General features: G+C 39.3%; 1 long non-coding RNA gene across 1 annotated transcript in view; it reads left to right on the top strand.

Annotated features, from left to right (window-relative positions):
• The first annotated feature begins 17,184 nt into the window (after window positions 1-17,184).
• LOC112540442 (uncharacterized) overlaps window positions 17,185-26,508 on the top strand; it is a 46,107-nt gene continuing 36,783 nt past the window's right edge. The window contains exon 1 of the long non-coding RNA XR_003084527.2: window positions 17,185-17,304. This is a non-coding gene — a long non-coding RNA (uncharacterized LOC112540442). The remainder of the gene's footprint in view (window positions 17,305-26,508) is intronic.

Here is a 26,508-nt window from a genome sequence, read left to right as displayed (position 1 = left end):
GGTTCTTGGATAGTCATCTGAGCAGCCATTTACAAAATGGTGTAGCACAAACTCAAATTTATTATCCCAGTGGGAGTTAACCTTGTATTATAACATTCAGTTTGTTGTGTGACCTGAAAGTAACAAAAATATAACAAAATTACTAGAGAAACAGAATATCAGTTCCGTATCTAGTTAACAGCTATATAATAATATCTGGAAATTATAGTCATCCCCCTACCCCAAGTTCAACCATAATGAGTTTATTTACCAAAAAAAAAAAAAAAAAAATTAGCAGAATCTGTACAATAGTTGCTTTAGACAGCATCTTAAGCAGTGAAAAGAAGCAAAAGTGGCTGATGAATTGTAAGAGTTTTTATTATTAACTCAGAACTGTCTCGTGCTTTATTGGTTCCACCACAGTTCTATTTGGGTGAAGTAGTGGAAATATGATTATTTTTAAAGTGTTGTAAATAAGCCCAAGTAAATAAAATCATTGGATTTGTGTTTCAGAGATAAGCCAACCTTTCTGATAAATGCCCAGGTTAATAGGCACAGAGGAGGGTGGGTATTCTGGGTGGCTGATCTCCTTGCCCGTGTCAAGACTGCCTTGCATTTCAGTCGTTGCCTAAGCAGGCACTGACAATGTGTCTGCTTACATTAGGTCAAGTTTTGCCAACGGTGGGACAGCGTTCTGTGGAATGTGATGCACGGAAGAATCAGGTGCCCACCCAAAGCACAGGCTCACTCTGACAAGAGGCAAATACTTCACCCCAGCACCCCCATCCTATCCCATCCCATCCACCCGCTGATGTAGCTAATTAAAGCAGCACTCAGGCAGAGGACGTCTTTCAACTCAGCTGCTTTCCCCAGAAAACGTACTCTTAAAAAATATTTTACGATGGCTGTTAGCTTAGATTATTTCACAATTGGGTATTACACTACCATTAAGAGGCGTGAAATCGCCCAGATCAGTATATAGTACTGCACCTCAGTCCTTTTTCAAATGCATGTAGAACAAGAAGGGTGTACTCAAGAATGTGGGGGGGAGGGAGATCTAGCCTGCTTTGGAAAACCTATAATCTTTATAAGAAGTGGCAATTCCTTTTTGTAAAGACAGTTTTATTAAGCCACAGAAGGACAGCCAATCGCCTGAATGGTTACACCTTAAAACACATATATGACCATAATAACATCAGTGAGTTTTCACTAGGAAGTTGGACTGAAGCATGGGAAATTGTGGGGAAATGATGGGAGCATTTAAAAAAAAAAAAAATCTGCTTGCTTTTCTTGCTGTAAAGCTGGCACGATATTACTTTGATTTGTTGTTCCTCCTTAGTTGTTAGATTATTAGCATGATAGCTTCAGTTCAGATTGTTTTAATTTTTACAAGTAGTGTTATTTTGTAAAGTGCATTTGAGGAGCCACATATGATGCCAACCTACATTTCTGAAATAAAATCTAAAGGAAGTAAAAAGTAAGCAAAAGGTGAAGGATCCATTTGGATGACAGGGCCACGGATGTATTTAATGATCCCCCCAAATGAGAGAGGACTACACTTCCTATATTTCCAGACTGTGTGGACTCTGGAATTTGGGAACTATAGAGCCAATGCATCTGGAGGCCAACTGGTTAGAAAAGATAAGTGTTAATTCCAAAATTACACCAACCTGATTTTTTACAGCTAAAATATTGTCTTATGAAATAGAGATATAAACTGATCTCCTAAAGATAAACAATGGTATGGAATTTAACAAGGTTCTGAAACTCCTTTCTGTCCTTCACTCCCTTCTGCTGAAATCAGTAAGTTGCAAAAGCTAAACCTGGGCTTAATATAACTATTACCAACCTTTCCAAAAAAAATTCTGAAAACACTTGGATGTTTATTTTGTCCACTGTATGTCAAGAAAATAAATTATATTGAATCTCTATATTTCCATGTTAAAAGGTGCCTTCCCCATATTCCCTTGAGGATAAGATGCTACAGAAGTCACATTTTTTTATCCGTGTTGAACATTTTGGATTCTTTTTAGAGGGAGACAGAAAATGTTGAGGAGGGAAGACTCTAGAGATATTAGCAAACGTTCTTGTGCCTTCATTGTGGTAACATTTTACCAAGGTATTTAAAACATGTGTTGCAGAAAATGTGATTTACGGACAAATTGAACAGCGTTCAGTGACCCTCAAACTCACATGGCCACCTGGGTGTAATGGGCTAAGGTCAAAGCATTCCCTCACTTTTTTCAAACATATGGCAGAGACCTGATTCAAGTTGGTTATTTTTTCCTTGCTGTTTGTATTCCTTAGCCTCTTTGGGGTGCTTCACGGATTATGAATTTTAAGGGAGGGGGGAATAACTTTAAACACCTTGATACAATCTTAGTTATCTATGTATATGGCTTAAACCTACACTGTACAAATGGGGCCTGAAACAAAATCAGATATGTGGAAGGCTCCTTTTTAGGAATCCAGGTACCCTAATCTAGGACTGGAGAGAGCAGTTAAGACTAGGAGCAGAGAGACCCAATTTCTAGTTCATATTAAGCAATGGAAGTGACTGGGTAACTTTGGGTCAGTCACACTCTTTCAACCCATCTTCATAGTTCAGGAAAAATTGGAGGACAGAGTGTTATAGATGCTGCTTTGAGCTCCTTGAAGGAAAGATGTGGTATAAATCTAACAAACAAGCAGCCCTGTTTCCATTCCATCTTCCTCCAAACTCCTTCAGTTTTCCCTTTTTTTCCTTGGTCAGTGTTCTGGGGCCCTTGAATTTGTTCCCCATTCATGGAGCTGTTGGTCCCCACTCTATGGTTTTGCTTCCATAGGTAGTGCTGTTGGTCCTTCTACAAACCTTAGGGGTCTCCTGAAGCCTGCTTCTGCCTCTCTTTTATAGGTGGATGGCACTGTTTTGTCAATATATGATAACTGTCACCACTCTGAACCATAATCTCAGAGAAAGCAAGAGATGCTACTAATATGCATAAAGAGTAAGTGTGGTTGCAGACAGTGCCAGCAAGAAATGGGCAAGGGAAAGTGACTAAAAAAATCAAGATCATCCAGCAGTCATCCCACATTGGCTCAGCTCATATGGATTGCCTATAGATTTGCATGATTTCTGCTTAACTATTCCTTGCCTATGGGTCTACAAAAGTTTATGCTAAGTGGAAGATTTGTGTATCTTATTTTTCCTTCAGAGATCTTTGCCACTGGTGAAAGAGGGAGTAGTCATGTAACCTGTCCCAACGATACTGATTAGGCTTACTTCACCACAAGGGTTGGGTGGAAAACTTTGAAATATAGGTAAAGTCTGTAAGCCTTGGCAAGCCAAGAATAAAGAGGAGGTTACAGTACTCAGGACCATGGCCACAAAAAGTGAGGGTTAAATTTTTGTGCATGTAGCACTGTTACATTTTTGGTGGCACTTCATCCTATATTCTGGCTGTTACCAATAAAATATTTTTTTAAAAAATGTGCAGGATTTGTCTCAACTATTACCCATCATACTGGCTTGTGGAGAAAACATGATGTTGCCACTCTGGCTAAGTGGCATACTGCTATGCAGATTTGACCAAGAAGCCCCCCTTTAATGGTCCTTCAGCATCACAACCCTTAACTTTAAAATCCAAAATGCTTCCCAAAGATGATCTTTTAATCCTTAGAATGTTCATCATCAAGGATGCCCAGACAATTCCATGGAGGAAGAACAACTCTCTCTGGGGGAAAGCTGGGGCAGTCAGAGAGGCAGTCTTCATGAACTCTCTAGTTGTTCCCCTCTGCCAAAAGGCAGAGCGGAACATGGCCCCCAACTTCTTATGAGGCCTTACGCTAGCTTGCAGCCTCAGCTGTGGTGGAAGACACCATCTCATCCCTAGGACCAAAGTAAGATCCAACTGCTAGTCTGGGAGAAAAGATGCCATCTTTGCCTCAAGCAGCAACATGTCATGGGCTGGCCCTGCTTGTCATCTTGAAGCCACAGATGGCAAACTGAAGAATGGCTGCCCAAGTTTGATTCTCTAATGACAGATCTAAGGAGTTTATTTGTGCAGATTGCTGAACACCCACGAGGAAGAAATTTGTTTTCTGCAACACATCAGGCCTTGATAAATTTAGCCACTTCTGAGAACAGTTTCTCCCCGGTGATTTCCTGCCTTCAGTGTCTTTCCTTGATGTTTTCTGTTGACCTGTTTTTGAAATCCTTAGCTGATATGCCCACTTCAACATTTGAATTTTTAAATGAATATATTAATTGATTGCAATATACTCCATCCTTCTACTTGGAATCCTATGATTGGGACAGGGAATTCATGTCCAAATTCAGACAGCTTTCTGAAAGCAGAACTCAGGGTATTTCTTTAAAAAAAAATCTAGTGAGATTTCTTTAATTCCACTGATAACTTTTGAATTCACAAAATCAAACTTTAATGGAGTTTAAGGCGATCTGATCACAATAGTAAGAAAGCAGATGAAAAACATTTCTGCCTGTAATTTTCTCTGATAATTCTGCCAAACATTTTAGACACATTTTGATATTTGATGGTATGAAATACCACAGGAAAGTATCTTCCATTTACAGAAGCCACCTGCTCCCAACAGCTTTTCTGAGATTCTTTTTAAAAAATGTGTAATACAATACAAACATGTGTGTTGCATTAAGTCAGGTTATCCCAGGTCATGCCATATGACACAATATATCCCAGGATAATCTGATGCAATGCAAATCACTCACTACAGCATAAATTTGAAGAAAAGCCTTTTTCCCCCTCCCCAGCTGAACAGACAACAGCTGTTGTAGATAAAGTATCCATGCTATCCCACATGGGCAGGTATTTCTGGCTTGATATTATCTGCATTAACGATAGATCATTCTGCTTGACTGTATTAACTCTCCACTGCAAATTCAGCCAAAATATTCCAATTGCTGTTTTTAAAAAATGTTGAATTAATTTAAAGAGACATTTCCTATTATGTCTGTGCAATCGCCACTTACTGGAAGCATGGCTCAACAGCACGCACAGTGTAGCGTATTGACTGAATCCCAATCCAGATTGGGGAAGTATGGGTTCAAACCCCCATTCAGCCCTAAAGTTCATTAGGTGATCTTGACCCATTTACTGTCTCTTAGTCTAATTTATTTAAAATGGAAGAGAGGGGGATCCTGTATTCTATCTTGAACTTTTTATATTTGTGCAGAGAGAAGGAGTAGGATATAAATTAATGGCATATAACAACTACAATGTATCATTTCTATCCTGAACCAGAAATTTGGAAACTAGGTGGATTTGTTTGAGACTGATTCAGAGGTTACTTAATGCTGCTGGGGGCTGAATTCAAATCTTGTTTCAGAAATCTGTGTCTTGCACTGTGTCTTGCATTGACTATCACTTGATAGAATTGAATGAAATTGACAGTATTGTAGTCTTTTGGAAAATTTCAAATAAATGAATAAAAAGAGAATTGGGCTTTAAGAGTTTGTTAAGGAATCTAAAGCAAGGTGTTTATTTCTTGGCAAAACAGGATGAAATTTGTAGGCATATGAGATTTCTAATGGGAGCAAGTCTACCGAGTGTTAATAAATAGATTCAAGGTGATTTTGTGAAAGAGCCAACAGAAAAGACTTTCTGGTTCGCTCATGTATTTTTTGTGGACAACTGCTGGATACTATAAATGTAGAAACATATAGAAAAGCTGAACTTATGAAAAAAAAAATAGATGAAGCAATGTTTAAATTTTGAGGAAGGAAAAGATTTGCTTTACCACTAGAAGAGTCGCAAAATTTCTCTCAACTGCCATTGCCCTACACAGGAAACTATTTTCTTAATTTTTTGTTTTAATCAATGTTCAATTTTACTTTGTTCTTCTATGTTTGTTACATTGCATCTAAGTTTTATCTTCTGTCATATCTTATTTGTCACTGACCAGTATACAGTTTTATTCATGCATACAAATTCATGCCCATATCTATTCACTAAACAGTATAATACTCACTGGGTAGAAATATATTATTTTACCCTTAAAGTATTATTATCTAATTTAGTCACTTTGTTTTCAACACTTAGGTTCTACATTTAATGTCCTGCTATCCATATTTACTGTACAGTAGTAAATGTCATATGCATTCATGTTGATGGCTTAAAAATGTTTTAGACTTTAAGGCATCTTTATTGTTCTTTTTAGATAATGTCTATGCTTGCTTTCCTATGTCAGAGCTCTCCATTTTTTGTTCTTTTATTCTTTTTATAATGTCAACTTTTCAATCCATTGATCAGTGACCATAATAAATATTACCCATGTATCTAATTCACCCATATCCCACAGAATCCAAAGAACACTCTTTGGCTTAGCCCAGATCATGGCTTAGCATGATACAGAAAAAGGGGTACATGGTTTGCATGTGGTTTCCTGGCTTCTTTTTGTGTGTTGCTGTGTCCTGCCCAAGTCTCACAGGCATACCACCTTGTGCCCTCTGTTAGGACTTCAGTTCCTATCAGTGTCCTCCAGCGTATCTAGTGGAAGTGGATTTTGAGAGTTATAGTCTAAATCCCTTTGAGTATAATCAAATGTTCACCAATGCAACAGAGACTAAAAAGAGGGTAAAGCCAATTGAGAAATTAACCAAACAAAGCACTTTTCTCATCAGCAAGGCTGACTTTTTACTTCTTTTTAAATTAAAACAAATTGTAGGTTAGCAACATTTAGAAATCCAGCCACTATCTGGGTCTTGCTTCTGCTCTTAGTTGGCAACACAGGTTTAGGATTATTCAGATTTGGATTTGGTCTTGTTAAGAGGAGTTCAACTTCTGTTCAGATATCTCAGAAAGCTTTAAATTAATTCCCACACAATACTGGATACAAGAGTCATCTGAATCTGTTTTATAGTGCCAGAACTTTTCCCAAAACTTGTTCTTAAAGTTAGAACTCAGCCATGGTACAGGCAGGATGTAATGGCACTGGCATGTACAGAGTACCTTTCTTTGCAATGCTCAAATATGTTCATTGTTAAAATTGCAAGATCAAATCATGATTTTCATTTATGTGAATGAGTAGAACTTTCAGGTTGCGTAGTACAAATTATTCAGTGGATTTTGGTTCATAAATTCAGTACCTAATTGTTCATTAGGGCAGGGAGACCCAATTTCTAGTCCTGTTATAGTCACGGAAGCCAACTGAATAACTTTGAATAATCACTCTAGATCAGCCCTAGGCAAAGCACTTTCAAAAAATGTTGCCTAGAAAACTACATGAATTTGTCTATGTAGTCACCAGGAATCAAGACTGACTTGAAGGTGCGTGAACACACACACACACATGAGTATGAACCAGATCTAAGTCATAATAAATGCCACTGTCATAATTCAGATGGTCCCATCAGTTTCATTAAACATTGGAGTGGTTTGAAAATATGTCAGATTGATTATACAGGATTTGGAAATCCTGTTGATGCTGATAAGTAGGGAGTGCATGAGTAAGTAACCTATGGCCTTTCAGATACTGTTGGACTCCAGTTCTTAGCATTCCTTGGACTGGAAGGTCTGGTTGAGGCAGAAGAGAGTTTAATTCAGCAGTATTTGGAGGGCTGCAGATTCCAGACTTCTATGGTAATTGAGTACCTATAATTGATCACTTAAAAGGAAGTAAAATATATACCGTAAAAAATATCATGCATAAATTTAATGGCATATGGGATGCTTTTTCTGGCGAGCTTTGTCTGCAACAATATTGCCTTGACAACAGTTGCTGTGAACTCTGATCTAGTAATCTGCTTCCTTGGCCAGCTGATACATGCACACACACACACACAAACACACACACACACCACCCATCCCCTTTCTTGCATTATCTTTTCTCTTTCCCTTTATCTTCCTGTTCCCTGACTAAAAACTGAAGACCAGATTTCCAATAATCCCACAGAGGCCCAAGACTGCAGCAACAGGGACATAAGTTAATTAATAGAAAATCTTTTCTTCCTGTACCACCCAAATGGATGATATTTTTATTTTTCACAACTTTTCAGATTCTGTTCTAATTTTAGTTGTACGTCTTCAGAGAATAATAAATTACTGACTGGCAAACCATGTTGGAATCATAGTATCTGGGGACTGCCTCTCTTCCTGTAGAGATTGACCATTTTCTCTTAGATCATTATTTGATATCCTCCTCAGGCCAGGTACCCTTGCCTTCAGAGGCACAGCCAGGGATTAGGTTGGTAGTACCATCTGTCTTAATAGTCCTCAATAATATCAACTTAAGAGTTACAAGTCAGGCTACAGAAAAGTGCCAAGGGAAGATATGAAACAAAGACCTTCCCAGTGGTAGTTGTGAATAGATAATTCCTCATCCTCACATAGCAACTTTTCAAATCGGGCTGTTGAGTGGGTTTCCCCAGGTTCCGTCTTCATTTCTTACATTTCTTAAATCATTCCCTGAGGCTCTGTTTCAAGGATTCCTACCTGGCCTTACTGCTCAAGTTAGGAGATTCTGTAATTTTATTCCACTTGTGCTCTGCAAAAAGATCAAGCAGTTGTCAGTGAAGGGCACAGCATATGAGGCCAGCGGAGAAAATTAACATGTTTACTTAGGTTAAAATGAAAAGGAATTTTAGACATCAGTTTACTTTTTTAGGGGTCTAGATAACTTCATGGATAACGGGGGTGGTGGTGGCAGAATGGAGTTCTTTTACTTTTATATTTTCATAGATTAAATATAATCAAAAAGGGAGCACTAGTACAGACTCACAAGTCTATCCAGCCCTTTGCTTTCAGATAGGCCCATGACAGTTATCTTTAAGCCTTAATTATTTGTCTTTATGATTTTATTTGGCTTTAAACCCATTTCTTTCTCATAAACCAGCCATGTATGGTATCTCAAGGGAATACAGAAAAGACCTAACTGAAGGGGCTTTCCTAGTTGCATGAAAATAAATGCCTCTTCAACAGTCCTAATGTAGTACTTGCCAGGAAGGAATTCCCCACCTCGTCCCCTGTAAAGCCATATTTACTTAGAAAAGCAACAACTGAAAAGCATGTGAAGTTTTCCTTCCACTGTTTCTAAAAAGTTAAAATACATGAGACAGAAGGGCACTGCCAAGAACATTTACCACTTTAATGATTCCCTGTAAAAACTGCTAGTGATGGTTAAAGAGGAGAAGGATGGAAGGAAGGAAAAGGGAAATCTTGATTTATTTATAAGACTGGTATTTTACATTTGCTTAAGTTGCCTTGAATTTCATAGTCACCTTCTGCATTAATTCGTTAGGTGCCAGGTTCAACTCCTGGCAAGTAGATTGAAAAATACTCACTATATTATCTCCAGCAACAACTGCAGTTCTCCTAAAGACATTCCAATCATCTCTTTGATCCTGCCCATCCATCTTGCCTATTGTATTGTATTGTATTGTATTGTATTGTATTGTATTGTATTGTATTGTATTGTATTGTACTGTACTCAATTTAAACACCACCCAACTCCAAACTGACTCTGAGTGGTGTACAATAAAACCCAAACAGAATAAAAAAATACAATATAATAATTATTTTAAAAAAGGATAGATGATGAAGACCAAGCACCAATGGTGCATCCGGCTAAGAATGCCCACCCCCCCAACATAAACCCAACAGGGGCACTCAATCAGCCTAACCAAAGGCCTGGGAGAACAGCCAGGCTTTTAAGACTTTCTGGAATGCCAACAAGGTGGGAGCCACACTCATTCCAGAGGGCAAGGGCTATGACAAAGAGGGCATACTTCCTGGGTCCGGATAGATGACACCGTTTAATTGAATGGACCCAGATTATTCCAATCCAGCCAGGCAGACCCTATGCCATGTGGGTCTTTATGGGCCAGAACTAGCATCCTGAATACATGCCAGAAGCATACTGGAAGCCAGTGCAGCTCACAATGCAGAGGTATCACATGGGCATACTGAGGTGTGCCCATCACTGCCCATGCCACTGCATTCTGGACTAATTGAAGCTTCCATGTGGTCTTCAAGGGCAGTCCCAGGTAGAGCACGCTGGAATAGTTGAGTTGTAAGGTGACTAGGGCATCAATGACTGTCTGAAGAGGCTTCCAATCCAAGAAAGGATGCAACTGGCACACCAGATGAAGCTGTGCAAAGGCCCGCCTGGCCATAACTGCCACCTGCTCATTGAGCAGGAGCTGCAAGTCCAGCAAGCACCTCAGATTGGGCACCACTCTCGAATGGGGAAGTGCTACCCTACTCAAGTTCAAAGATGGAATATCCTCAGATCTGGTCGGTTCAAATACTCACAACCACTTGGTCCTGACAGGGCTGAGTTGAGAAAGTTTCTCCCCATCCAAACCAGCACAGCCTCCAGGCACTGGGACAGGACCTGAACAGACTGTCTGAAATCATGGCTCATCCTCTAGCAAGTTTTTTATCTGAGCAGCAATTTGACTTGATTGTTAACACCTAGCACCAATCCCATTTGAGGTGCATCCTTCTATCAGTTGACATATTTCAATTTTCTAATGGCCAGCCTTGAATGGCCACCACCCAGAAATAAAACTTCTTTGGCAGTGAGGAAAGTTCTGAAATCTTGCAACCAAACATTCAGATATCTTGGTAGGAAGAAAACATCTTAGAGGCACAGGAAGAGTGGTTCACTGTTTGTGGCAGGTCTGGGGGAGAAAAGATTTATAACTGAGTTTCTTATTTTCTGGAGTGGACAATGAATGTCAGTTACATAGAACACTCACAGATGTATTAAGCCTGCTTCAGTCTAGGTGCAAGCCAAATTGGTTTTCAGTGTCTGGAAACATGAACTATATTGAGAAAAGGACAGAGAGAGTGCAACCTTATTATTTTGGGGTAAGCTGTCTACAGCTGTACTATACTACCTATGCTTTCTTAGGGGACTACATGTGTGAGTTGAGCGTAAGGGGGGCCTATTTTGCAGTTGTTCTGCTCCTATATGTAGGTTGGCCCGCTTCACATAACATTAGGTGAATGTCTCTAAATTCCTGAGTAATTGTTCTTAGAAGCACCTTAAGAAACAATTTGTCCCCAACAGGATATAATGTCCTTTGAAGCCATTAATGATCAATGACAGACAGGTCTCTTTCTATTACATCTGAATCAAGAGAGGCTGTGCAGTTCTTACGCTAATATCTGGATGCACTGATAGGCTATATAGGAGCCAAAAACTGATAACGAATTCTGATGAAGCCAAGATTATATGGGTGGCTAGTTCCTGAGACTAGTAAATAGGTAGCCTATCTGTTCTAGATGGGGCTTCATTCTATTAATAGAGCAGTATAACTGCTCTATCTGATTCTCTCTCTCTCTCTCTCTCTCTCTCTCTCTCTCTCTCTCTCTCTCTCTCTCTCTCTCTCCGTTCCTCTTGTTCCTATTACCACTCCAGTACCCCAAATCCAGCTACTGTTATCCTCATAATAACACTCAGGTACTTATGTCAAAAGATAATATCTGAAAGACCATCTTGAATTCCATCATTAAATGGGGATTTAACAAGAGGACTACATCTTCCCACCTCCCATTGACCATTTTGACTATGTTTCATTGACATCCTTTCCCATAGTTTATTAACCCAATTACTTGGGATTGTAGGACATGCTGCACCATAAACTAACCACATGGGATACGATAGTCCAACACACTACACTAAAACATGGCTGACTAGTTTAAAGTCCAGTGTAACATACAAAAATATCCCATGAATTATTACTCCCATTTGCAGCAGGATTTTCTAGATCTAGTCATAACAATTCTATCAGCACATATAAATAGACAAAGAGGCATTACAGCTATTCCTCCTATGAAATGAGCCTGATTTCCTCCAGTATTCAATTAATTAGTGACAGATGTGTTTACTAGCTATTTCAACATTCTTCACTAAACCTTGACCCCTCTCTGCCTCTACTGATTCAGTTGGACTGCCCAGTAGGTTAGGGCCAAGCACTTAAAAGAAAAGTTTTATAATGCACAGGAGCCCAAAGAAAGTATTTCTCTTTGAAATATTAAAGCAGCCACATCTTTTGCAAAACTTACATGGCTGCTTCAAAAGCTGCTCCTGGTTGTCTCATTTGATCCAATTCTGTTGGTCAAACCTCACAGGCTGAGTTACAAAGTAGTCAACCACATTTTAATCTAATGTGTTGTGCAAACACAACCCAAGTGGTTAATTTATGGTTTAATATATGTCATACAGCCGGGAACAGCTTCTGAAGCAGCTGTGGAAACTTCGCAAAACCATGGATGTTTTAAGGCTTTTAAAAGACGTGCTTTGTTTGCACTCCCACTCATTTTGAAGCACATCTTTCAAATGCTTTGCATAACCCTATTGGCCAGTGGGTTGGTTTGTTATTTATTTATTTATTTACTTACTTACTTACTTATTTTAAACTATTGCTAAATGTAATGCTTGTGCAATTTCTTTTTGACAACAAAAACACGACCCTTAATTTTGAAAAGTGTATAATCGTTCCAATTATTAAAAGGACAGAGAATGATTGTAATGCCACAGCTACTAACCAATCGCTACTGTTTTTACTCAGCTGCTTTGGCAAACCCACAAAAGTAATTTTCCCTGACTTCAGCACTGAAATAAACGAATGCAGCTCATCAGAATGTATTAGTGTACTTCTAACATGAAACAACATAGGTTTATGTCTATAATTAATGTGCCTTAACGTTCAATCTCTTGCATGTTGTAAAAGTTCAATAGACTGCTGTATTCACATCACATTAGCCATGGTTTGCAATCAACTTGCACCACTGAAATGTATTTCTCTTCTGTGGATTATATCAAGAAGTAATGCTGTATAGATTTTTTTTTTTTTTTTTGTCCAGACTAAAAAATACCCCCCACCACCACCGTTTTGTGTCAAAATGCATAAATGAAGCAACACATTTTGAAATGTAAACTCTGGGGAGAAAACACATGTTTGCACGATTGTGTTATACCGTACAGATCTTCAAAATCTGATAGTTGAGAAACAGTATAACTGAAATGCAACTCCACCTTTTGTAAAACTACTCATTGATAGATGGTGCTACATTGAATTTCATTGGCTGCAGCTCTGTGGATTATTGTAAGAGATGTGGGGTGTGAGTTTGTGTACAGTGATAGGAATTGGCTTCTGATGAATGTAGATTAACATTTCTAGTGCTGAAATGGACAATGTGAGTAGCTCTTTGATAGATACTCCCAACAAACAGGAATTGGCCATGTGTGACTAGAATCTATTCTGCCCTGCTACTTTTCAACTGAGAATCACACTAATGACAGCTCTAACTACTGCTTGAACTTTTAATTCGGTAATGCATTCAACAATTATACTTAAGGTGACTTACTTCTTTGGCAGTGTGAACATAATCCTTGTGTACCAACGCTAAAATACGTTTGTTAAAAATGATAAAATAAGATGCAGTACTTACTGTGTTTTCTGAAAATCTCTTTAAATAAATTAGCATGACCCAAGGTAGAGTAGAAAACGGTACAAATATTTGACATTTTTCTTTCATGTAAACATTTAACTGCTTTTACATCAACACATTCCTGACCCTGATTATGCATTGTCTAGCAAGTGAAATCTGGCCTCTAAATGTTATATGTTTGATGCTGCTAATTTGGCTTCATCTCCTGCAGCTTACTTTCTGCAATGGGAATCAGCTATTTGCAAGTTGTAGGGTGGTTGGTTATTAAAAAGAGTGGTGAGAAAGGGATCTTTTAATGCAATAGAAACAAAGTGCAATTATTTGATGCAAGAACTTGAGAATATCTTAAGTTGGAAATGTGTCATAAAGACATTGTACTTGGCAACTGATCATGTAAACATTTCCAGAGACAGTCTTTCATCATATGCACGAGATGCTTCCTCTGACCGACATTGTCTTGTTCTAAAATGTCAACTCTGTAACTTTGATGCTTGCATGCTCCTTCTGTAAATGTCTTCTCAGGCAGACAGTTTACTAATTTGAGGCTCAGCAAACCTTTCGCTGCACAGAACACCTTGAGGTTAGCACATTTCTAATCATTATTTGATAACAGAAATTTGTAAGCATCACATCCCCAGTAACGAGAACATTGTATCTTAGCAACCGGCCTTGATAGTCAAACAATTTCATTAAAGCGTAGCACCTCTTAGCAGGTGGGTGAGTGCGGGTGTTGATAAACATTTATAACATGATCAGCCATTGTGTTTGCCAACACTATAATCAGCATGACAAATATATGAATTTGTTTACAAGCTCGTCAATAGCCAACTGAAGTTGGTAAACTACCTTTCAAGCTGGTTGCTGCTGTTGCAAAGGGATCCGCAGACAGGAGAATTCTTCCTGTTACATAGAAAGAATGGGAAGGTTGTCAGACAAGCAAGGGGGGCAAAGAATGTATTGTGCCATTACAAAAAAAAAAAATCCTGTTTAAATTGTCACACAAAGGATGTGTGCAATAAGGGCAAGGATTAAATTTATAACCCTGCAAAAAAATTGAAGGAATTTTAAATGGAAGCCTTCCCTGTTTATGACTGTTTTTCTAGTACTGCAGATTGATCAGGAGGAAAATCCTATACATAGAATCACAAGCTGGTTCACCAATAAGCTATATTTTTCTGAATCCAGAATTTGCAGAGAACCTATAGGTTCAGTTCATGTAAGCGTGAAGTGGCAAAACATCACTGAGTGAAACTAGGCATGGATGAATACACTTAGTTGTTACATTCTTCCTTTCCTTCCTCAAAATGCAACATGTATGTGTAGGGGGTGCATAAGGAATATCCTGTAAATTTGTTTAAAATAGTATGAAATAAATATGGGAAATCCCCTCAAAATATAATTTAACCTTGGAGTTATATTCATCTTAATCATGTTTTTAGTACCCCAGATAAGGACCTGTAAACCTTCTATCTAGTTCTTCTTTCACCTTTATCAAAACAGGGGATAAGTTCAAATGTACCTGTTGACAAGGGCTCCTGGAAAATCTTATGGGAAGATTTAAAAAGGGAGTCAGAACATAAAGCACCAGTCCTTATATTTTTCTATACTGTTGCTGTGACCCAGTTGCTTCAAGTCTGATTTTCTCCAGTTTATAAAATAACTAGATAGAAAACAAACTCTTGTATTAATAAAATTAGGAGGAGCTAATTTTAGTGTACCTATAAAACATAAAATACAAACTGTACATAATAAAATCTGATTTTCTACTCCCCTATTGTCCTTCCACTGACATTTTCAGAATTTTTAATTAGGCAGACAAGAGGTTTTAAACTGAAATTCAAAAGAAAAGGAGAAAGACGGCCTCCTTGGCAGGTATCAATATATTATGAACCAAGGAGAATGCACACCATAAATCATCATCCATGATTTAGGATTTAAGTAAAGCAACCCAAAACCCAAAATGGATGGTTTTGAGTTTCCTCTGGGCTAGCATGAGAATTATGCAGACAATTGGAAGAGAAGAGGGCAATTACTTCCCTTTCTGGCAGTCTTCACTGAGTTTTGGGTTCACGGAAGGACTCCTTCCATGAACTGATAGAATCATTTGAATCCATCCCCTTCCAGGATGGCTAGCAAAACTTCCTCGAATTTGCCTGCACAAACTTTCCCCAACTGGGTGCCTTCCAAATGTATTAAGACTACAATTCCCAGAATTCCTTGAATGTCCTCAGAAGTTGTTCCATGTATACTCAAGTGGAGTTTACCACCATGAAAATGTGCAAAACATTTCCACAATTGTGTTGACTTGCCAAGGCTTCTCAAAATTTACAACAGCTGCTTCAGACCTAGTAAAACTATTCATGTGACAACTGAACTTGCTAGGGTTTGCAAAAAAAACAATGGCAGATTTTCTTAGAGCTTGCTCATGGTCTGTCTTGCTTTTACAAAGAGAATTTAATTGCTTTAATCCAATCCAAAGTTGCCACCAGGTAACATCAAATCTGAACCCTGCAGTTGTGCAAGTTAAGTGATTCTCCAAAGGCACACAGATGAAAGGCTGAAGCTTCATACACATTAGATCCATAGCACTTATACGAATACTTGCCTGAAACATTTGCAGGGGAAAAAAAAAGTAAAACTTTCACATTTCAAGAATACCTTACCTTTTCCTGCTCCTTTAAACATCAAGTGAGAAACAAAGGTTTCTCTCTCTTTTTAATTAACGGTTTTATTGCATTTATCAGGTGGAGATTGAAGAATACAGGAGTAATGGGTGATCAATTCATAGCTTCAGGCCACATGGATTCTGCAGATGACCAGGACCACCCGTGTCCCTCCTGACTTCAGTGCTGACACCACTATGAATCTCCCTCAAGGCCCTGTTTCTGCAAGGTCCAATGAGCATAGAACTTGCTCAGTGCAAAAGCCAGAGTGTCTGACATGTTAGGTTTTCATGAGAGGTCTCTATGGTCAATGGGCCTTGCAGGAAGAGGGCCTCCCAGGAAATTGACAGCAATGGCAATATCAGAGAGATGAGCAAGGACGAATATAATGTTGCTTCTCTAGCAAATTCAGCAGTGTTGAGATTTCTGGAGGCTTTGTGTGTAGCCAATGGTGTGCATAATATAACAGGGTATACCTGCCCAAATCCATTCCCCAGCATTGCAAGCAGTCCTTGCAGCCAAAATCATTGCCTAGTTCTGTAATAGAGGAAAAAGTACCCTATTCTATTTAAACTGGAACTACTACCATGCAAATAAAAGCGAGGAATTAAAAAAGGGGAGGCAAAAAGAGAAAAGGAGGAACAAAGTGGAGTGAAATTCACTGTGGCCTGTTACATCGTCATTAAAATGTTTCCAATATATTCCATTTTATTAACAGAGTTTAAAATTTTATTTGGTTGAGGACTGGTTGATTAAATACGTATACTAAAATCTTGCTCTTTTCAGCCTGGTCAGTAAATTTGTTAATCAATGATGTTCTGAGAGGCGAGCAACTGACAAAGTATTCTTCTGAACACCGCAATGTGATAGCTGTTTCACTGGAACCAAACTTCATCTGTAACAATTTCTGATGCAAAAAGATACAAACATTCAACCAATGGGGATTTTTTTTTTTTTTTTTTTTACAAGCCAGTTTCACTTCTCACTTTGGTTTCACTCTAGAGGAATTGCAACTTGCTGGTTCAGCATGTCTGCCATGGTCCCTTTGTGTTGCTGGTGGCATTATGTTGCATGTGAAACCCACCCTGTTGATGCACATTAATGAAATTTAGTAAGAGTGATCTAACCCAGTCTACACTGTGGTGGTGGGATCCCTCATTGTGTAAAGATGCGATTCAACCATATGTGGAAGTTGCCTCTGTTGAAAGAGGAATGGATTAGCTGTGCATAAAATGCAAAATCCCTGTGTGAGTAAAGCACTTTTACTTACTTTTTATTTACCTTTCTGAATGTTCAGGGGTTATTTTTCACAGAGCTAACCAAACCACCCTGTCACTCTGAGTGTGTCTAATCAAAATATGTGAAAAGATGAAGGACAAAGTGTAATAGGAAAGGCACTGTTCAAATTATGGGGGTTTTATTTCAGGATATGGGGGGGGGGGGAGAGAGAGAGAGAGTCGTGAGCCATAATTCAGAGTCAGACTCTGAACTGTGGCTCATGACAGATAGATATAGAACATTTATCAACTTCAAAATATGAAGTCGTGTGTGTGTGTGTGTGTATGGTGGTGTCCTGGTGGTGGTAGGCGCAGTTGGGGCCGTGACTCCTAAGGTGGGAACATGGCTGCAACAGGTCCCAGGAACAACATCAGAGCTCACAACTGATTAACTTGCATAAATATGTAACTAATCGACAGATATTTTGCTTTTCCTAGGATTAGAAGTGCATTTAATTTTATTTTATATATATAAAGTCAAGGCCAAAATGGTCCCAGTGGTGGTAGGAGCACTCGGGGCCGTGACTCCTAAGCTGGGAGAGTGGCTCCAACAGATCCCAGGAACAACATCAGAGCTCTTTGTCCAGAAGAGTGCAGTGCTGGGAACAGCTCAGATCCTGCGTAGAACCCCCAAACTCCCAGGCCTCTGGTAGAGGACCCGAGATTGAGGAAGACACAGAGAACCCATAGGGGTGAGAAGGGAATTTATTCATCCAGCATTAATAGTAACTACTATTACTTGTGCTTGTAGCACAAGCACCAAGTTGAACTCCTTTAACAAAGAACAGTGGTAGACCATGCTTTGCACAGGATAGTAGTTTGAAATCCTAGAACCCTAATCAAGACCATTGCTGTCTAGAAACTCTTCACCCCAGGTCATGCTGAATCACCTGCATGGCATGTCTATTATATCTGGCCCTTCAGGGATGAGGATTCAAACATATTTGCATGCTAAAGGCATTCGCCATGCTGCCAGATGCTGCACTCAACCAGCTGCAGGGGTCACGTCCCTAATCAGAAAACTTTCAGGCAGTAGGTGCCAATGCAGAGAGGTATGGCCACCGCGGTGTTATTAGCATAGAAGGGGAAAACAGGATGCCTCCCCAGTGCTAGAGAATGGTGACTTGTCCTTTTCAGATCAGGGAAGCTGCTGTTTCATGTCTAGAAGGATGGCCACATTCCCTCACGGGCTGTGTCATTTTAAAAGACGCCTTTATCCATTTTGGAGTAGCATCTTCTTCATTACTGCAAGTTCTCTCTCCTGGAGCCTCTCCCCACTGCTGAGCGGAACAGCACGCCAACCATCCTCGACCCAAGAAAAAACTATGCCAGCCTGAAATGTGCTATCTCCCTTGCTGACCACAATCCCCTCTCTCTTGTCTGTGGTTCGAGCCACTGCACTTGCCTGGCTCCCCTCTGAGGTAATAAGTGGCAGAGCCTGACAGCTTTTGGGCCCCCTGAGATGGAAGGCTACTGGATCTGGGATGCAGAAATCCAAACAGCCACAAGGAGACTGCAAAAAGTCTGCATATTCTTTGCTGCCATCTGGATTTCCCAGATTGGATCTGGTAGCCCTACTTAAGGCTGCCTTTGGAGGGGGCCGGAATAAGTGGGAAAACACTGTTTTCATAGCCATACAAGTAGGAATGGCTGACATGTTGTGGACAAGATGAAGGCAATATCCTGGGAGTACAGTAGAAAAAAGATATTGCCAGGGTATGTTTATGCTTAGTTGCAACTGAAAAAAGCCCTTTGTGGTTATTGGATGCATTATCCCTGTCCACCAGATTGTTTGTTTCATGGAGTAGAATAGAGAGGGATCACCTGGTGTCCTACTTTCCATCTGTATTCTGCTACTGTTATCTACATAAAAGGGTTAAGGTTGGAATAACCAAAGGCCCCTCCTTTGAGATTGTCCATGCAAATAATCCATAATATTGTTTCCAGTGGCTCTGGAAAGTTCTGTACTTTTTAGATAGATAGATAGATAGATAGATAGATAGATAGATAGATAGATAGATAGATAGATAGATAGATAGATAGAATGTAAATTATTCCCTTTTTTTATGTCTCTGCCTGCTTTCGCCTGCCTTTGGTCTTACTTTTGCCAGTTAGGTGTTACTGATCTCTGTTGATGTTTAATAAACAAACATCAGGCTATATTTTTTGCTAGCTGAATTAAGTGGCAGGTGTGCTTGCTCTGATCTGGATATAGGGATTGACTAGATGATACTGGATACAAATTAACCTGGAAATTACTCACAGTAATTTTCCAACAATAATCATAAATTTTGCATCTGAAAATCACCGAATAAAGCTCTACCCAAAGTTTTAACATTTACTGCTTTTATTTTATTAATTTATTACATTTCTGTTCCAGCCAATCCATTTGAAATCAAAGCAATAGAATCAAACAACACATCTGCAGTCAGTGTTTGATTTGGCAAGTAGGCAGCCAGTTTACAACCCCCCGCCCCCCCCCCCCAATCAAGAAAAGCATCATGGAACACCCGAAGAAGCAGTATTTTTTAAGACAGGTAGGAAGAAGGTAGATCTGGATGGGATCTACTGGAGATTTACAATAGATTGGCCAGTACTTCTGATTCACAATTATTTAACCATAACAGCACCAAAATGATTCTCTCTTCCCATCCACGATCGTATTAAAACTTAAAATAACCAAGAGTAGGTTTTCATGTGTGGAAGAAATGTAAGCTCCATTCTTTCTTTTTTTAATAGTATTTTATTGAAATTTTAAGATTACAAAGTTAAAAGTTAGAAATGAAAAAGAAAATTGAAAATATAAATTATAAAGAAAAGGAAAAGAAAAAGTGAGATAAAGTAAGAAAAAAAGAAAAAAGACATGAAAAATAGATAACTTCCAATCTATCTCTGGTCTTAGGAATAATAAGAGTGTCATAAGTGCTAGTTTTTAATGCATTAAGTAGGAATAATTCTTTGTCAAAACATATCCCATTACATTTATAATCTAATCTTCAAATCCCCAGGTAAGCTTCGCCCTGCCTGCATTTTGCAAATAGTCCATCAATGGTTTCCATTCTTTAAGGTAATAATTATTTGAATTTTCGTAAGCTCCATTCTGATATTAAAAAATTATTATTATTAGTAGTAGTAGTAGTAGTAGAAGTAGTAGTAATAATAATTGTAGTCATACTATTTCCCAGGGCACATTATTTCCATTTGGCTCTTGTTGGTGGATCTCAAGATTCAAGTAAAAAGCAAACTAGTTCCCATAAGCTTGAAGTCTACCAGCAGCCATGGGGCTTCGTGGCACCAGCAGCATTGCTGGATTTGTTCAGCTTGTTTAAATTTTACCAACTTTCTAAGCTATTTTGCAAAGACAAAGAAAAAAAAAAGAAGCTTGTAGATTTAAAGTTTGTACCTTGTACCTATGCCACCCAAGGTAACATTCCTGCATCACTGACTTTGTACCATATAGTGAGCCATTAATCTACCTGAAATACCTATGGTGAAGTGAGGCATTTTAGAATAGGTAACAGAGACTCCCACCTTTGAAACTTAAACCAACTACTATGAAGAGCGCATTTATTGCTGACGCATATTTCCTTCAGTGCATGTTTAGTTTGCTTCTCATCACAAAGGACTTGACAGGTAATAAAGTCAGCAATGTGCAGTGAAGCTGGAAAAGATAACTCACCTGACAATTAAATACAGTGTTTTTACATTGACTCTCAGTGCTTGTGAAACCAGTGGGAGCTTGGGGGATGTCACAGAAGATATTAATAGAGCATTAAACTAGTGGCCCAGGAATGAGACAAGAGGAATGCGTCTACTGTTTCTCAAGGCTCTCCCTGCAGATCCACCTATATGCAGATCTGCTAAGAGAAGGAGGACTAGAACCTTTCCTCTCTATGAAAGGCTTACACTGATTGTGTGGGCTACTGGATGTTGCCTGTGAGTTCACTATTGTTGTTGCAATTCTGTGTGAACTCAGCAAATTGCCTAGCAAATCATGGCTAAAGCAATTGTGAGTTTAAAAAAATGGATGACCAAAGCCAGGCCATTTTGAGTGGCTCTAGATTTCCTGCAGGGTTGAAAGATCCCTGCAGGTCTTAAGTGGCATATGCAAATGACATGTTCATTTTCCACATAATTACTTAACACTTTTTGTCCATTTTTTGCTTTTGTTTTCCTGAGTAACTCTTCGTCTGTGGTCTTCCTGGGCCTTCTTGTCAGATCAAAATCACTAATCTCTGAACAAGTTAGACCCCCATCCACATTCCTTCATCCTACCAAAATCACCTGCTGGGCACAACCCTGTGTACCAGTTTCATGTCTGCCAAGAAGTATTATGGTATTTAAGGAAGGAAACAGCAATATGGCATCTGGGCATTCTCTCTCCCTCTTACTCCTTTCAACATTAAGAGGCTTGATTCTCTACAGTATTATGCTGCTTCAACACCACATTGCCTCCCTCTGTTTCTTAACATGGCAGAAAAATACAAGTTTACTTACAAGTTACTTCCTTACTTACTTGGCCTATATGGCAGTCCAATCATTACATGCCTACAACTAATAGTAAGGTCAAGCCAATATACAACTGTTTTATTTTATTTTTTGTACCTTTGAGTTAGTTTTGACTCCTGGCGACTGCCTGGACAAGTCCCTGCAGTTTTCTTGGCAAGATTTCAGAAGTGGTTTGCCCTTGCCTCCTTCCTAGGACTGAGAGAATGTGACTGGCCCAAGGTCACCCAGATGGCTTTGTGCCTAAGGCAGGACTAGAACTCCTGGTCTCCCGGTTTCTAGTCTGATGCTTTAACCACTACACCTAACTTGTTCTCAATACACAACAATATCAGCATAGATTTCCCAGTATTGAGGTATAACCCACACATATAAGACATTAATGCACCAGGTTACTTGCAGTTGTTGCTCACCTAAAACAAGTTACAAATTTCCCTTTTGATGTATGTGGCATAACTGGAAAACGGGAAGCAATTTACAGAGCATAATGAGAAGAAGGAATAACCTTGAGGAATAGGAGGAAGAGCCACAACCAAAGCATCAATCAGATAAAAGGAATCTGAGTCCGGGGCAGAAATGCAATTTGATAAAGCATCTCAGACAGGACCCTCCCTAGTTCTCCTGAAGATAAAGGGAGGAAATGGTTTCAGATTTGCAAGATTCTGTTACTGGAACCTTATATTAAAAGTAATATTAGCATTCATAATTTTGGTTTCCTAGTCTGGTCTACCTTGAAGGGCTGACACAGAGCTTTTAGTCTGCCAGCAATGAAATACATTAAGCATCATCTCTAGATTATCCCCTTCCCCCAGTCATTATTCAACTCTTAGACAATATATATCATATAATATTGTGGAGCACCTCCATGGGCTTAAAAAGGTGCATTCTATCTTTCCTTTACTATAGAGTACTGAGACCCTTCAGCCAAAGGAGACTGTGTAACATGACAACTCCCAAGAGGGTCATGCAAGAGCCAGAAAAGTGAGAAGCCTGATTAGTAAGGCAAATCTAGTTAACATTTATTTTTCTTTCTCTTTAACCCTCTGATTTTCAGACCAGCATCTCTACACTGCTGCCATTCCTCTGCTCCTCTTCTGAAAGGCAATCAGAGACTTCCCAGATGTGGCCATCGTAGAGCGAGTCATTCTTTAAAGCCAAGGGAAAGGCTCTACAAAGCCACAATCAAATTATTACCTCTAGACACATAGTTCTTACACTTTCTTGGTTACAAAGTGACCCGGAAGTGTGCAGGAACATTCACTGTACAAGTCTCTCAGTGCTTTGCAGGCTCCTTGACTTCCTGGGCTTCAAGTAGATTCAATAGGATGCTTATTCCATTGGATAATTGTTAATAGGATAATCAGGAAGCATAAGTAGCTAGACTGATAGCAGATTGGTGAAACCAGCAGCTGGAATTTCTCATTAATAAAGGAAACCCAAAGAGATCCTGCAACGGTGCAAGCTAGAACTGAGCTAAAATGGCAATAAATGACATAGCAAAATAGAAGCCATTTTTGTAGAGGAAGAAAACTTTCAGGAAATTGAAAAACAGATTTCAGCACAAAATTAAGTAGAAGTGAAACCTGTCTTTGGTCTGCTTCTCTACCTTCCTGAATTGCAGTTTGGAAAGCCTGAGTCTGCATTGCTTTTTCACCTCAGACAACTTTTTTTTTTTTTAATTCATCATGTTTCAATTTTCCACTTCTTCTACAGCTAAATATTTGTTCTCAAATTCTGTTTTCAATAAAGGGGTGATAGTTTTACATGCAAGAGTTGATTAGATATGAATTTAGCTGCACAAGTACACTCACAGCATGACTTGTGCTGAGAGGACAATATTCTCAGTTACATTTTACTAACTTCTGAAGGATGTAAATGCCAGTTATTGCAGAGGACAGTATTTCTCGTAGTACTTTTTCTTCAGTCTGTCTGTTTAAATCTGTTAAGAATCCGCAGACAGGCAGGGCCCCAAGAGACACTTCAACAAATAGCTTCTATGTATCAGAATCTGGCTTGCTTGTAACTCTGAAGTAGCCACAAACATGAGAAACTGCCCTTTTCTCATTCATTATAGAAAAAGTTTCTGAAAGTTTGAATGATCCCTGTAACTCAGAAAGATTGGAGAAAACCTTGACTGAAAGCAATTTCTGAATTTGGGGAAATGAAGTCTTTATTGCTTTTCACATCCCTGTTATCATTTATCACCCCAGTTCTCCCAATTATTATCATCTACTACATTTCAAATGTGAAGTGCCATTTTAATGAGGTTTCTTTGGTTAAAAAGAGACTTGAAAACACTGAAACATTAGGAATGTCACCATTCATGCTTCCCTTGTCTACATTTTATGCTAAAACTACCTGAATGTATATACAATAAGGTTTAAAAAATGCAGTATGCTATATTCATCCAGATGTCAGGATGACAGAAGATATTGCTTAATATGTATTTTTTCACCAGTGAACTTCAGCTGTCTTAACTAGTGCCATTTTATTGCCCAATATAAGGTGCAGTAGCATTAAAAACATAAATGCTAAGCAGATTTGTACGTACATCTCTGTTTTGTGCTTGATGTCTGGCAGATGAAGGTGCACAAATTGAATCCCTGAAAAACACTGTATTTGATTTTTGAATGTACTGCCTACAATAACATTGTTTATTCTGTTTACTTATTCAAAAGGCTTTTATGCTTGTCCAATCCAAAAGGACTCTAAGTGGCACATATTCCCCTCTTACAGTAAAAAGGTTAAATAATCAGAATAAACAACCTAACAATTTACAACTAAAAGAACTTCAGTATCTGATGAACAATCCAACATCAAATAAAACATCATGATGAGAGCTCACTACTTATAGCAGATCCACTCCCAGGGTTCTCTTAAAAGCCAGGTTGTAACAGTTTTCCTAAAACTACAGGATGGGAGCTACAAAATAGAGTTTCCAAAGATGAGGTGCTGCAAATGAGAAGGCACCTCAATTCCCTCACCCCTAAAGGTGACAGTCCCTTAGAAAGAAGCTACCCTTCACAATCTTAGTGGATGGGCGGAAACCACAGGAAGATGATTGTCTCATAGAAGTTGAGGTCCTGAGCCACAGAGGGCTTTAAAGGAACAGCCAGCACTTTGAATTGTGCCCAGAAACAAACTGATAACCAATGCAGCTCTCAAAGTAGTGTTATTGCATGGGAGAATGTTGACATTATCATCAGTACCCAAGCAGCTGCATCCTGGACTAGCTGAAGCTTTCAGGTGGTCTTCAAGGATAGCGCCATTTAGAGCACATTGCAATAATCCAAAAGGGAGAGGACTAAAGAGTGAGTGACTGTAAGCTTCCAGCCAGGAATGGTCATAACTGTTGCACCAGATGTAGCTCTGCAAAAGCCCTCTTTGCCACAGCTGCTCCCGGTTTTTCAAGCAAGAGCTGCAAGTCTAACTGGGCTCCCAAATTACAAACCACTTCTACACAAATGAATGCAAAGAAGTACAAGAACTAAAGATGGAGTATCCCTGGAATTGGAAGATTTCTACCCACAATCACTTCATCTTGCTGGGATTAAGCCTGAGTCTATTCTTCTCCATGCAGACCCTCATAGCCTCCAGGCATTGGGATAAGTACTGTACCGTACTTGGCCCAGTGTTAAGGTATATAACTGGGTATCATTCACACACTGCTGACACCTAACTCACAGCCAAACCTTGCTTCCCATTCCCAACCTTTGGAGGTGGTCCAGGATGATTGTGGCCAAATTAGGAAGTAAACACCGGGTGCCATCTATCACATAACTGCCCAGGCAGTCTTATAAGAACATACAAACCAGGGTACTGACGGCTTCCTGGGGTAGGGATATTGTTGCTTCCTTCAGAGCAGGTGGAACCACCCTCTCTCTCAATGATGCATTGATTATCATCCTGATCCAGCCTCCAGTTCCTTCCCTGGAGGTTATCACAAATCAGGAAGGAAAGGGTTCTTCATGCTCATCTCAGATTACCTCATAAGATGTAAGCACAATCACCTCATTTGTCCTTCTGGTGTTCAAAACCAAGCATGTCTGAGCAATTTTATCCTCCAGGTATCATGAAAATTGATCACTGTGGCCCAGCTAATGCTTTTTTCCAGTTCATCTTTCCCTCATAAGGTTCAGGTGATTGTAAAGAAGGCCACAGGACAACAGTCACAGGTGCAATCAATGCAAAGAAATATTGATGTTCCACCACTCATATTACTCTGGTATATGCTTGAACCTGAGTGTTTACCTATGTCAGTATGATTCACCCTTTGTCTTTCACTAACATCACTCTAGGCATCTGTTCTGCCACTTCATTTCCTGGAGGTCCTTGATAACCAAGGAGTTCCCATTGATTGGCAGTCAGGGAAAGATCATTCAGATGCAATTACATCCAAGGCTCTTACATTCCAGTTGGTGACTGGATCTCAGCAGAACTGCTCAATGAAGTCTCAGGAATCTCTGAAGCACCCACTGGAAGCAAGTGATTCCTTAGATGCTTGGGGTTGACCAAGTGAATATTTCCATCCACCCTGCAGTCAACTTAATAGCAGAGAATGTTCTGATTGTTTTATGTATGGATTTTGTTCTGGAGGATTTCCCAATTCTTAGGAACATATTTGAGGAGCATAGAAGACAAAGGGAGGAAGGGAGAATCCAATCCACC

Source organism: Python bivittatus, unplaced genomic scaffold, assembly GCF_059951505.1.
Source record: "Python bivittatus isolate LINGU-HERP-01145 unplaced genomic scaffold, Pbiv_v1 ctg000480_np1212, whole genome shotgun sequence".
Classification (NCBI taxonomy): domain Eukaryota; kingdom Metazoa; phylum Chordata; class Lepidosauria; order Squamata; family Pythonidae; genus Python; species Python bivittatus.
Note: the sequence above shows the minus strand (reverse complement) of the source record. Positions and strands in the feature narration are given on the sequence as shown.